Below are 15,420 nucleotides of genomic sequence, written 5' to 3'. Positions count from 1 at the left end.
CAACTAAGGAAAAGGGATAGTATATAATTAGTAAAAAAAAAAACAAAAACAAAAACAATAATAAAAACGTAGATAAGTTTGGTTTCGTAGCCTCCCTAACCTAAACAATTAAGCCCGAAGGGGTGTTTTAACACTTAATACTCTAAAGTCAACTGACTTGGGAGGTATTGGCCCAACGCTTGTTACATGGGTTGAGGAGAAAAGCTTAAGGGAATCAAATATTGCACTATCTACATATCAGTATCTGCAACCCGAGTTACTAAGCTCGTAGGGGTGTCTCAACACCTAATGCCCTAAGACCAACTGGTCTGGGAGTCATTAGCCGAAAGCTCGTTACATGGGTTAAAGATGCATTGTGTTTTAAGTTATATGTATATATATTTAAAAAGAAAAAAAAAAGAAGAAAAAGATAATAATCCTAACCCAAGGAAGTTAACTTTAAACATTAGAAAAAAAATTTTGTTTTCTTCCAAGTAAAGCCCCATAACTATATGTTGATATTTTGAGCACAATAGAAAGGTTTATTAATACCTTGTTTAAGAGTTATTGAGCAGATATATGAATTTAATGCGAGTTTGTTTATCTGGATAGATTAATAGAAGTTGAATGATGAATGCCTTGCTTTGTGGAACTTGCAAATTGTTTTTTTTTTTTTTACTTTAACGCTTTGATTACTAGGGACTAGTAATAAGCTGGTTGGGGGGTGATTAGTACTTAAAAGTGTATGTTTATCAAGGTTTTATATCATCATTTTGCACTTGAAGTATCAATAACTCCTTAACTAAATCATGTTTTATAATAACAAGTCTGATACTATTAAATGCCTTAATATATGGTAAATGTTCATCTTAAATGCAAGCTTATCACATAAATTAAAGGATTGATTGATCAATTCAAGTATTGAAATTGAAAGGACAAAGAGAGGGCCAAACTTAGAAAAGAGATGTTGGTGCAATCCAAACTTGAACACTATTCGGTAATTGGGTCATATCTCGAGTTCTAGATGTCTAAATAATCTCAAAGTTTTACATAGATTCAGTAAGATATAGGCCTACAACTTTCATGTGGAGGCCAAGATCTAAGAAGGCCGTTTTCAAGTCCAAATTATAGCAACAACGGAGAAGTCTGAATCTGTTCTGTAGCGTAGACACTGTTTAGTGTTGAGCCCATATCTCGAGTTCTAGAAGTCCAAATGACCTCCATTGTTTTTCCTAGAAAGCTAAGACAATTTCCTATAACTTTCACAATTATAGGTGGGCCTAGTTTTGATGCTAGCAATGACGTTTTATTTAGACAAGAAGACAAGGATTTTCACCAAGTCAAGAGTTGGCCACCCACTCAACAATTAGTCATCAAATCAATAGTTTCAAATTTTAGCCTAAAAAAGGAGGCATTTGCCATGCATTTAGGGGCTTGGTTGTTCAAATCAAGAGCTTACTCTTGCTCTCTCTCTTTTTATTTTTTTTTTGTAATTTTTAAGTTTTGCTTTCATTAATATCTTGTTTATGATTTTCATTTCCTCTCCTTTACTTAGTTAACTTGTATTTTATTTATTTATGTTTCTCTTCTTCATTATGTTTAGCTAAGTTTATTATGTCAAGGTGAAAAAGTTACACTAATGGTGTAAGAATAAGTATGGTGTAAACTCAATATGGACCTTAATGTTTAATATTAATATGTCTTATCTTTTTATCTTACTAATTCTTAATACCTTGCTTGTTAAATGGTTAATCTAGATTTGTGTAGTATAACACTTGGTACAACAAATACTTGGCACTCTCATAGCCCACCCGTATGGTATTACCTACACCTGTGCTGTGAAAGGAATTTGATTTGTTGTTAACATAAGTTAGTATCATGAATTCCTGACAATATTTAAAAGTTTGGTGTTCTTTAAATAAGATAGTTAATATGATCATGTTAACAATTTCTAATGAGCTATTAATGACAAATCATCCGATTGGAACCTCCTTTGTGTGTGGTTTCCAATTGAGTAATAAGAGTTTATACTATACTTGTTTGAAATACCATTAGTGGATCCTCTAACCTTGACACTTGTTTTTATCATTGTTTAATTCTTACATTGATCTTCCATCTTAAAATTCTCATCAACTTCTTCCTCTTCTTCTTTATTATTATTATTATTATTATATTACTATTACTACTATTAAATTAGTATTATTATAACTATTGCTATTACTATTATTGTTATTATTGTTGTTGTTGTATTATTGTTATTTATAATTTATACAATTAATCTTCTTGTGGTTCGACCCCGGTCTTGTCGGGTTATTTATTACTTCGACACTCCTGCACTTGGGAGAAATCATCAATCTTTTGGTCGTGTCACTCCCGCTGCCATTCTTGCTGCTATAGCTCTCACTATATGATCCATAGAAGCAGGATCCTAAAATGGATTTGTCTCGTCTACCGATACCACTGATGGGGGTATATTTTCTCCCGCTATGTCTAATACATCGGGCATTGTTTCCCTAGCTTGACGGGACAACAAATCATCTCGAAGTCTCACTGACTCGCCTCTTTCAGAGTATACTGATGTTGCAGGTACATGAGAGGAAGTGTTTGTCAAAGGATCCCAATCTAGATCACTTTTATAATGAAGACTTTTATCATTTCCCCGAACTGGAAATGGATCAGTCCTGGCTCCTTGCCTTGTTCTCACTATCTTGAACCACATTTCAAAACCTTATACTCATTGCTATCCCCAGAATAACAACCTGAGCTTTGATACCAAAATGTAACATTCCCATATCCAGGATAAAGCAACGATCTAATGTTAGCTGATAAACAGAGTGACTATATATATATTCATGGTATTTGCAATAAAGTCTACTGAAATTTCGATGAAGTATCCCCTATACCGGGAGATCCCAAGTTATCAACGTACAACATATTTGCACTTCTAATATATCGCATCTTCAACTCAATTTAGCCCAATCATCTTAGGTCTCAATCCCACAAACATCACCATTCATATCAACCACAATGTTGATGATATACATTGTACAACAATTATCATTATGGATGGTTAAAGATATAAACATGCTTAATGGAACATCATCATACAAACTATCGAATTAAATTCATCTATTCAAGTTTAAACACCAATTATACAAATTGAGTTCAATAAAAGTTGTAATATTACCAAATACAAGGGTATACTTCCTAGAATCTAAATTACAAAAAAAGCGAACCTAAGCTAGAATCTACTCCTGTCTCCTTTTTGAACTGTTATGACACGACCAAAAGATTGATGTCTTCTCCCAAGTGCTGGAGTGTCGAAATAATAAATAACTCGGCAAGACCGGGGTCAAACTACAGGGAGGTTAAATGTATAAATTATAGACAATAATAATACAACAACAACAATAAAAATAGCAATAATAATAATAATAATAATAATAAAGAATAAGAAGAAGAAGAAGAAGAAGTTGATGAGAACTTTGAGATGGAAGATTAATGTAAGGATTAAACAATGATAAAAATAAATGTCAAGGTTAGAGGATCCACTAATGGTATTTCAAATAAGTATAGTATAAACTCTTATTATTCAATTGGAAACCACACATAAAGGAGGTTCCAATCGGATGATTTGTCATTAATAGCTCATTATAAATTGTTAACATTATCATATTAATTATCTTATTTAAGTAACACCAAACTTTTAAATATTGTCAGGAATTCATGATGCTAACTTATGTTAACAACAAATCAAGTTCCTTTCATAGCACAGGTGTAGGTAATACCATACGGTTGGGCTATGAGAGTGCCAAGCATTTGTTGTACCAAGTGTTATACAACACAAATCTAGATTAACCATTTAACAAGCAAGGTATTAAGAATTAGTAAGATAAAAAAAATAAGACATGTTAATATTAAACATTAAGGTCTATGTTGAGTTTACACTATACTTATTCTTACACCATTAGTGTAACCTTTTCACCTTGACATAATAAACTTAGCTAAACATAATGAAGACGAGAAACATAAATAAACAAAAGAAGAACATAAATAGGATACAAGTTAACTAAGTAAAGGAAAGGAAATGAAAACCATAAACAAGATATTAATGAGAGCAAAACTTAAGAATTACAAAAAATATAAAGAAAGAAATAAAGAGCTTGATCATGATCTGAACAACCAAGATGCCTAAATGCATGGCAAATGCCTCCTTTTATAGGCCAAAATTTGAAACTGTTGATTTGATGACTAATTGTTGAGTGGGTGGCCAACTCTTGACTTGGTGAAAATCCTTATCTTCTTGTCTGAATAAAACGTCATTGCTAACATCAGAACTGGAACCAACTGTACCCATGAAAGTTATAGAAAATTGTCTTATCTTTCCAGGAAAAAAAATTGAGGTCATTTGGACTTTTAGAACTCGAGATATGGGCTAAACACTGAGCAATGTCTAGGTTGCAAGATAGATTCAGACTTCTCCGTTATTGCTATAATTTGGACTTGAAAATGACCTTTTTAAATCTTGGACTCCACATGAAAGTTGTAGGCCTATGTCTTACCGAATCTGTCCAAGAAAGTAAGGTCATTTGGACATCTAGAACTCGAGATATGACCCAATTACTAAATAGTGTTCTAGTTTGGACTGCACCAACATCTCTTTTTTAAGTTTGGCCCTCTCTTTGTCCTTTCAATTTCAATACTTAAACTATCAATCAATCCTTTCATTTATGTGATAGGTCTTCATTTAAGATGAACATTTACCATAAATCAAAGGTATCTTATATTATTAGGTATGTTATTATAAAACATGCTTTATTTAAGGAGTTATTGATACTTCAAGTGCAAAATGATGATATAAAACCTTGATAAAAATGCACTTTTAAGTACTAATTACACCCCCCCAACCAGCTGATTACTAGTCCCAAGTAATCAAAGCGTTAAAATAGAAAAACAATTTGCAAATTCCACAAAGCAAGGCATTCATCATTTAACTTCCAATAATCTATCCAGATATACAAACTCTCATTAAATTCATATATTTGCTCAATACCTCTTAAACAAGATATTAATAAACCTTTCTTTTGAGCTCAAAATATCAACATATAGTTCTAGGGCTTTACTTGGAAGAAAACAAAATTTTTGTTCCAATGTTTAAGGTTAACTTCCTTGGGTTATGATTATTATCTTTTTCTTCTTTTTTCTTTTTAAATATATATACATATAACTTAAAACACAATGCATCTTTAACCCATGTAACGAGCTTTCGGCTAATGACTTCGAGACCAGTTGGACTTAGGGCATTAGGTGTTGAGACACCCCTACGCGCTTAGTAACTCGGGTTGCAGATACTGATAGATTGTGCAATGTTTGATTCCCTTAAGCTTTTCTCCTCAACCCATGTAACAAGCATTGGGCCAATAGCTCCTAAGGTAGTTGACTTTAAGGTATTAGGTGTTAATACACCCCTTCTGGCTTAATTGCTTAGGTTAGGGAGGCTACGAAACCAAACTTATCTATGATTTTATTTTTTTAATTAATTACATTTATTATCATTTTTTTTTTTGCAAATTATATATTATCATTTTCCCTTAGTTGTTACCTTTAACAAAAGAACATAAATAATGTAATAATCAAATGTGCAACCCACAATCATATGTTAAAGTGTGTGTGTAAAAATAAAGGTTTAAGAATACTTGTTAAATGAGTATATGAGCAGAATCAATTGATAATAATGTGATAGACCTTGTTATGAATATTGCAAATAACCATTGGAAAATGTTTACTAAGATGCATCTCAAGAGTCAATCAAATTCTCCCTTACTCTGTCATCCTAGTAATAACAGTTTTGTCAAATGGTTTTAATAATAGCAAAAATAGTTAGTAAGTTTTTTTTTTTTTAATGTCAACCACTACCTTCCCTCCCAACCAAAACGAGACATTGTCCTCAATGTCCTAAGGTAGAAAGATAGAGTATAGAAGACATCACCTGAAACAACGAACACTGACAAACCTGAAACACACTTAAACAAATATAAGAAATAACAAAACAAAATAATGTGCTATTAACAAAACCAAAAGACATAAGGTTTCACAAATGAAGGCTCAAATCCAATCTAAGCTTTTTGCGGCTTTCCATAGTTGACCAATTTATGCGACTTATGGAGGGATCAATTACAGGGATGAAAGATTGTAGTTAGTCAATCAATTATTCAACAGTAGCAGCATAGATTATGATTTATCGTGTCAAAGATGTTAGAAATTGTTGTTCCACAGCTTGATCAAGAAAAGTAACAAATTATCATAAAAACCATTAACATTTAACAAACCTATAGGTTTATGGTGAATATCTAGTTGGGCCCAAGAGAAAATATGAAAGATCTCTTCCAATGTGCCCAGACCACCTGGTAAGGCAATGAAGCCATCAGAGCATGGTTTAACATTGTATTCATTCGATCAGACATTGTGGAGACCTATAGTTCCTCTCCAATTGTTTTTTCAAGATGTCCCCTTGTGCTAAAAGCTTTGGGGACAACCTCCAAAACTTGACTGCCTCCTAAGAATGCAGTTGTTGACACACTCTTCATTAACCCAAGGCTGCCTCCCCCATATACTAAATGAATCTTTCTCTCAGCTGGTATCGTCACAAGATGATTTGCGGATTCTATAACCTCTTTTTCTTTCCCAAGACTGGATCCACAAAAAACACAAATATTGTTTATTTTAAGAGCTGAGGATCTTGCCATTTCAAGACCTGTCCATGCTTGTAGAATGTATGGGTTGAGTGGAAATGCATATGAGTCCTTGAACATGGTGGGCCAGTAAAATCCACTTTGTAAGATTTTTGCAATCGTCTTTTTTGACAAGAAATGATCCCTACATGCTTTAGAGTGACAAAATTTAATGACACTACTTACCTCATTGTTGGGAATGCATTTTTGAAATATTTGATCATGACAATATTTGAATAAGTAAGGGTCATTCCAATAAAGGTTTTGCACGTCGCTCAAAAACTTTCTTCTGTCTTGGTTATCTAAATGAGTTGGCAAAAATCCTGAAGCAAGAAAAATGCTATTTTTAGCAAACCAAGGCATTGAACTAAGAGAAACTAAAGATTCATCAGGAAATTAATCATCGATTAATGTGATGTTGGATGTTGAATTTATTGTCAATTTTGACAAATGATCCATGACAACATTTCAGTGCCTCTTTCATCTTCGATTGCTTCCTATTTGGTCATGGCATGAGGAAATAGAAGTGCTGGTGGGGAATCAGTCTTTTCTTTTCAATGTTCAGATTCAACCCCTTCCTTACTCTTAGAGATTGACTCATCATCTTTCTCACAAGATTCAAGAGTGAGTTTTTCAATAACCTTACCACTGCAAAGACTAATGTCTGATTTGACTTGATCCATGTGTTGGCTTTCAGAACTACTTGCATTTGCATTGTATTGCCCCTTTGGATTTTGTTGTGGTTGAGATGGAAACTTACTATTCTCTTGAAAACTAAGAGCAGATGTGAATTTTGCAAGAGCATCTTTAAAACCTGTCATGCTTTGAGCAAGTTGAGTGTTGATTATCTCTTGCTTTTAATGAATGCTTGCAATGTTTCTATAAGATTTTTTTCTAAAAGGTAGAGCATAATGAGGTGCATATCCATGAGAATTTTGAAAATTATGGTGTGCCTGAAACGGTGGCTGTGAGGTTTGTGCATTATTATTATCACTCTTCCAACTAAAATTTAGGTGATTTCTCCAACCAGGGTTGTATGTTTGCGAGTAGGGGTTATCATTGGGCTTTTGAAAACTGTTTAAAGCATGGGCTTGTTCATGGAGGCATTCCTTGAAAGAAGGCAAAGTTGGACAGTCATTGGTTGCATATTTATTTGTTTCACAGATTTGACACACAATGTCGTGAACAAATTTTAATTGACCACTCTTTTTCAATTATAGTGCCTCGACTTTTCTAGCTAAAGATGTAAACTTGGCTTTGAGGTCATGATCTTCCCTAGGGTTATACATACCTCCACTAGATGTATGAGGTTGGGTTTTACTTGGTGCCTCATAAGTGCCTATAGTGTCCCAATTTTGCGCATTTTCAGCTAGCAAGTCTAGGTACTCCATTGCTTCATTAGAGTCTTTATCTTCAAAAGTTCTATTGCACATCTTTAGGTGTTAACCCTTCATAAAATTGTGAAACTGACACGACCAAAAGATTGATGTCTTCTCCCAAGTGCAGGAGTGTCGAAGTAATAAATAACCCGGCAAGACTGGGGTCGAACCATAGAGAGGTTAATTGTATAAATTATCAAGAACAATACAACAACAATAATAACAATAATAGTAATAGTAATAATAATATTAATAGTAATAATAATAATAATAATAATAATAATAATAATAATAATAATAATAATAATACTCAGTACGTGGCGTTGTTATACCTGAAAATGATCAAAAAGATCGGGTCACAGGTTTCCAGCCTATATAATGATTTTATGAAAAGATCAAAGAGATATATTATATAATATAAACAGATTTCTGATGCGAATGAACAAGGCAAGACCAACAATGTCAGGATCCTTGATCAAACAAAGAGCATACTTAATGTACATAAAATATAACAAGAATGTAAATGATAATAATCATAGTAGTAGTAGTAGTAGTTGTTGTTGTTGTAATAAAAAGAAAAAAAGAAGAATATGAAGATGTTAATGAGAACTTTGAGATGAAAGATTAATGTAAGAATTAAACAATAATAAAAATAAATGTCAAGGTTAGAGGATTCACTAATGGTACTTCTAACAAGTATAATATAAACTCTTATTACTCAACTGGAAACCACACACAAAGGAGGTTCCATCAGATTATAATTGTTAACATAATTACATTAATTATCTTATTCGAGTAATGCCAATACTTGTAAATATTATCAGGTATTCATAGTGATAACTTATGTTAACAACAAATGAAGTTCCTTTCATAGCACAGGTGTAGGTTATACCATACGGTTGGGCTATGAAAGTGCCAAGTATTTGTTGTACCAAGGGTTGTTCAACACAAATCTAGATTAACCATTTAACAAGCAAGGTATTAAAAGTGAGCAAGGTAATAAATATAAAACATGTTAGTATCAAGCATGAAAGTCCATATTGAGTTTATACTATACTTGTTCTTACACCATTAGTGTAACCTTTTCACCTTGACATAATAGATTTAGCTAAACATAATGAAAGAAAGAAACATAAATAAACAAGATAAGAACATAATTATACAAATGAAGGAAAGGAAATGAAAAGCATAAACAAGAGATTAATATAACATCAAATAAAACTTAAACATTACAAAATACAAAGAAAGAGAGCAAGAGCATGATCTTGATCTAAACACCAAGATGCCTAAATGCATGGCAAATGCTTCCCTTTATAGGCCAAAATTTGAAACTATTGATTTGATGAATAATTGTTGAGTGGGTGGCCACATCTTGACTTAGTGAAAATCCTGATCTTTTTGTCTGAATAAAACGTCATTGCTAACATCAGAACTGGAACCATATGCACTCATGGAAGTTCTAGGAAATTCTCTTAGCTTTCCAGGAAAAACAAATTGAGGTCATTTGGATGTTTAGAACTCAAGATATGGACTGAACACTGAACAATGTCTGGGTTGCAGGACAGATTCAGACTTTTTTTATTGTTGCTATAATTTGGACTTGAACACGGCCTTCTTAGATTTTGGTGTCCACATGAAAGTTGTAGGCCTATGTCTTACCAAATCTGTGTAAAAATGTGAGATCATTTGAACATCTAGAACTCGAGATATGACCCAATTACCAAATAGTGTTCCAGTTTGGACTACACCAACATCTCTTTTCTAAGCTTCACCCTTCTTTATCTTTAAAATTTCAGCAGTTGAATTCATCAATCAATCCTTTGATTTATGTGATAGGCCTGCATTTAAGATGAACAATTACCATATATTAAGGCATTTTCTAGTATCACACTTGTTATTATAAAACATGCTTTAGTTAAGGAGTTATTGATACTTCAAGTGCAAAATGATGATATAAAACCTTGATAAACATGCACTTTTAATTACTAATCACACCCCCCAACCAGGTTATTACTAATCCCTAGTAATCAAAGTGTTAAAATAGAAAAACAATTTGCAAGTTCCACAAAGCAAGGCATTCATCATTCAACTTCCATTAATCTATCCAGATAAACAAACTCTCATTAAATTTATATTCCTTATTCATATTTCTTAGATATTAATAAACCTTCTTTTTATGTGCTCAATGTATGAAAACATAAATGATGGGGCTTTTGTTGGAAGAAAACAATATTATGTTCGAATGTTTAAGGTTAACTTCCTTGGGTTGAGATTATTATTATTTTTTCTTTTTTTTTCTTTATTTATTGATATACACTTACAACTTAAAACACAATGTATCTTTAACCCATGTAATGAGTTTTAGGCTAATGACTCCCAGACCAGTTGGTCTTAGGGCATTAGGTGTTGAGACATCCCTACGAGCTTAGTAACTCGGTTTGCAGATACTGATATGTAGATAGTGCAATGTTTGATTCCCTTAAGCTTTTCTCCTTAACCCATGTAACAAGCTTTGGGCCAATAGCTACCAAGTCAGTTGACTTTAAGGTATTAGGTGTTAAAAGACCCCTTCGGGCTTAATTGTTTAGGTTAGGGAGGCTACGAAACTAAACTTATCTACATTTTTATTATCATCAATATTATCATTTTTTTTTTTTGCAAATCATATACTATCCCTTTCCCTTATGTGATGACTTGAGGAACTTGCTATTTTTACACACTTCTATATTTGATGAATGTATGGGTTAAGTAGAAATGAAAGGAAGGAAGAGAAGAATTTATAGATAAGAAATTGAAAATGCAATCATACGACCAATATGTAGGCCAGTTGTTGTCTCACACTCTTTCTCTTTATTTATTTATTTTGAAAAAGCATGTATGTACAGGTAGTTATGATTGTGGCTCACATCTTCCTTTGATTTTACGTCCAAGAACGGCTTAAACGCCCTCTAGGGGTTGGGGATAAGCTTCCCATCCAGTTTTCTTAAAAACTAGCAAACAGGGTCTTTTTTAGTCAGATTCCCAAGACTAAGTCGAGCATGTTCTTTATGGAATTGTGGCCATAAATCAGGAATTGCACGATGCACATCTCCACTAGGATGCGTCTCAAGAGTCGATAGAAGATTATCTAAAGACCCCTTACTCAGGCCATCCTTAATGAATTGTATTTTATCTTCACAGTTTATAGATACCATTCCTAAAGAACAACATGTGGCCTTACAAGTCCATTTAGCACATATGTAATAGACTTTCAGTTGTTTTGCATGACGTTTCTTTGTAAAAGTGCGTTTACCTGTGCCAGGCATGTATGAAATGAAACAATTGGAGGACTCACCTGATAATCGGACCTTTGCTTCAATTAGCCAACAAATATCTTCAGGAATTTCATGGTTCATTAACAACCTCAATCTTTCATACCTAGCACGGTAAATTTTTGTAATCGCATTCTGAGGCAGAGTGGGAAAATACGTTTTCAATTTTTCAAGGGTGGTGTCCATTTTCAACTGAGAATTGGGGGAGAGGTTCAAAAAAAGAAGAAAGAGCAAAGAATTATACAAATATATATAGATATAAGTTATTATGGGAAACTGAAAGAACCGACTTAAGAGTCATGGAGTACCGTTATTCGCCATTTAACCGGGGTGAGAGAGAGACTAGCAAAACAAAAGTTACACCAAAACAAAACACAAAACAATGTGAGAAAAAGAATCAATCTTTATATACAGGATCACTCAATTCAATAGAGTCATTTTCAACTGAAAAATTGTCAAAATAAACTTTCAAACAATGCCCATTTACCTTGAAAACATTGTCATTCTTTGGATTCTCGATATCACAGGCCCCCATATGGATACACATGTTTCACAATAAAAGGACCGCTCCATCTTGATCTTAGTTTTCCAGGAAATAAATGGAGTCGAGAATTATAAAGCAAGACTTTTTGACCAATATTGAATGTTTTTCTCAGTATTTTCTTGCCATGAAAGTCTTTGATTCTTCCTTTATGAATTCTTGAATTCTCATATGCATCATTTCTTATTTCCTCAAGCTCATTTATTTGCAATTTTCGCAGCTAACTAGCTTCATCAAGGTTTGAATTGAAAGCTTTAATAGCCCAATAAGCTTTATGTTTAATTTCCACAGGCAAGTGACAAGGTTTTTCATAGACTAGTCTATAAGGTGACATACCTAATGATGTTTTATAAGCAGTTCAATAAGCCCAAAATGCATCATTGAGTCTTAAAGACCAATCTTTCCTATTAAGGTTCACTGTTTTCTTCAAGATTTGTTTGATCTCCTTATTAGCAAGCTCTACTTGTCCACTTGTCTGAGGAAGATAAGGGGTGGCAACTTTGTGTGTGATTCCATATTTCTTCATGAAAGAATCAAATGACTTGTTGCAAAAATGTGTTCCACCATCACTTATCATGGCTCGAGGTATTCCAAATCGACTCAAAATATTGTCTTTCAAAAACTTTATCACTGTTTTGTGATCATTGTTTCGACTTGGAATTGCCTCTATCCATTTTGAAACATAATCTACTGCGACTAATATGTACACGAAACCAAATGATGGAGGTAATGGACCCATGAAATCTATACCCCAACAGTCAAAGATCTCAATGACAAGAATAGGATTTAAAGGCATCATATGACGTTTTGAAATAGATCTCAACTTTTGATAATTTTCACAAGTCTTACAGAATGCATGTGAGTCCTTGAACATGGTGGGCTAATAAAATCCAATTTGTAAGATTTTTGTAGTTGTCTTTTATGATGAGAAATGACCCCCACATGCTTCAAAATGACAAAATTTAATGACACTACTTACCTCATTGTCAGAAATGCATCTTCAAAATATTTGATCAGGACAATATTTGAACTACTACAGGTCACCCCAATAAAAGTTCTTTACTTCGTTCAAAAACTTTCTTTTATATTGGGTACTCCAATGAGCTGGCAATTGTCCTGAAACAAGAAAATTAACAATATTAGCAAACCAAGGTATCGTAGAAATGGAAAGCAAAGATTCATCGAGAAAGTAGTCATCGATTGGTGTGATGTTAGATTTTGAATCTATTGTCAATCTTGACAAATGATCTGCGACAACATTTTTGGTGCCTTTTTTGTCTTTGATTGTGATATCAAATTCTTGAAGTAACAAAATCCACCGCACCAATCTAGCCTTAGAATCTTTCTTAGAAAGAAGATATTTTAATGCTACATGATCACTAAAAACAACAACAGGTGAATCAACAAGATAAGACCTGAATTTATCACATGCAAATACTACTGCAAGTAATTCTTTTTCAGTGGTGGTGTAATTCATTTGAGCACTATTTAAAGTTTTACTTGCATAGTAAATCACATAAGGTTTCTTATCTTTTCTTTGTCCCAAGACAACACCCACGACATAATCACTAGCGTCACACATTATTTCAAAAGGTAATGACCAATCAGGAGTTTGAATGACAGGAGCAGAAGTAAGCAAGCTTTTAAGTTTAACAAAGGCCTCTTCACAATGTTCAGTCCATTCAAAAATATTATCCTTTGTTAGAAGGTTACTCAATGGCTTAGATATTACACTAAAATCTTTGATGAACCTTCTGTAAAAACCAGCATGTCCTAAGAATGATCTAACATCCTTAACAGATTTTGGTGTTGGTAAGTTGACAATTAACTCGATTTTAGATTTATCAACCTCAATTCCTTTCGATGAAACAATGTGACCAAATACAATGTCGTTTGTTACCATAAAGTGACATTTTTCCAATTCAGTACAAGATTCTTCTCTTCACACCTGCTCAAAACCTTTTCTAAGTTAGTCAAACAATCATCAAATGAATCACCAAAAACAGAAAAATCATCCATAAAAATCTCAAGAAAATGTTCAACCATATCACTGAATATGCTAAGCATGCATCTTTGAAATGTGGCTGGTGCATTACATATCCAAAAGGCATCCTTCGATATGCAAAAGTACCAAATGGACATGTGAAAGTAGTCTTCTCTTGATCTTCCAATGCAATTTCAATTTGATTGTAACCTGAATAGCCATCTAGGAAACAATAAAATTCATGACCTGCAACTCTTTCTAGGATTTGATCCATGAAAGGTAAAGGAAAATGATCTTTTTTAGTAATTGAATTAAGTTTCCTATAGTCAATGCATATGCGCCAACCAGTAACAGTCCTAGTTGGAATTAACTCATTTTTATCATTTGTTATTACAGTGACTCCATACTTTTTGGATACAACTTGGGTAGGACTTACCCATTTGCTGTTAGAAATAGGATAAATGATTCCATTATCTAGAAGCTTAATGACTTCATTTTTCACTACTTCTTTCATATTAGGATTAAGCCTTCGTTGCATTTCTTTAGAGGGTTTAGCATTTTCCTTCAAATAAATCCTGTGTGTGCAAATCAAAGGGCTAATTCCTTTTATGTCAGCTATGGTCCATCCGGATGCATTTTTGTGCATTTTCAGAGTCTCTAATAACTTACCCTCTTGATGTGCATTAAGTTTGGAAGAGATTCTTACCAGAAAAGTTTCATTTTCTCCCAAAAAGGAGTATTTGAGATTAAATGGTAACGACTTCAATTTAGGTTTTGGTGGTTGAACACTTGAAGGTATGGACTCAATTGATCGTGGTGGCAATTCTTCAATTTGTGGTCTCCAATCACATGCCTTTAATTCTTCTTGAAAATAGACCATTTGCAAATCATTAGATTCATTAATCTCAATTTCACTGGAAGTGGTTTGAAATTGATCATGAACTAATTTTTCAATAAAGTCCACTTCCTGTAAATCATTATCATCTCCAGGTTGCTTATAAATGTTGAAAATATTCATCTCCAATGTCATGTTTCCAAATGATAGCTTCATCAGTCCATTCCTACAATTAATTAATGCATTAGAAGTGGCAAGAAATGGACGTCCTAAAATGATAGGAATTGAATTACATGCTTCAACAGGTTGTGTATCCAAGACAACAAAATCTACAGGGTATATGAATTTATCAACTTGTACTAACACATCCTCAACTATTCCTCTAGGCACTTTTACAGATCTATCAGCAAGTAAAAGAGTTACAAAGGTTGGTTTTAACTCACTTAGATTGAGACTTTGAAAGACTGAATATGGAAGTAAATTCACACTAGCTCCAAGATCAAGTAAGGCTCTTTCAATTTTATGTTCTACAATAAAGCAAGAAATTATAGGATAACCAGGGTCTTTATATTTCAAAGCATTATTGCTCTAAAGAATGGCACTTACTTGTTCGGCTAAAAAGGCTTTCTTTTTCACATTCAGTTTTCTCTTCACAGTGCA

The 15,420-nt window shown here is 33.2% G+C and overlaps 3 pseudogenes; 1 reads left to right on the top strand and 2 right to left on the bottom strand.

Moving 5' to 3' along the window:
- LOC140955818 (uncharacterized) overlaps positions 1–15,420 on the top strand; it is a 63,228-nt pseudogene that overhangs the window by 31,272 nt on the left and 16,536 nt on the right.
- LOC140955798 (uncharacterized) lies at positions 2,408–7,858 on the bottom strand (annotated as a pseudogene).
- On the bottom strand, positions 11,038–13,844 carry LOC140955785 (uncharacterized; annotated as a pseudogene).

This window comes from Populus alba, chromosome 7, assembly GCF_005239225.2.
Source record: "Populus alba chromosome 7, ASM523922v2, whole genome shotgun sequence".
NCBI lineage: Eukaryota > Viridiplantae > Streptophyta > Magnoliopsida > Malpighiales > Salicaceae > Populus > Populus alba.
This window is presented reverse-complemented; position numbering and strand designations above follow the sequence as displayed.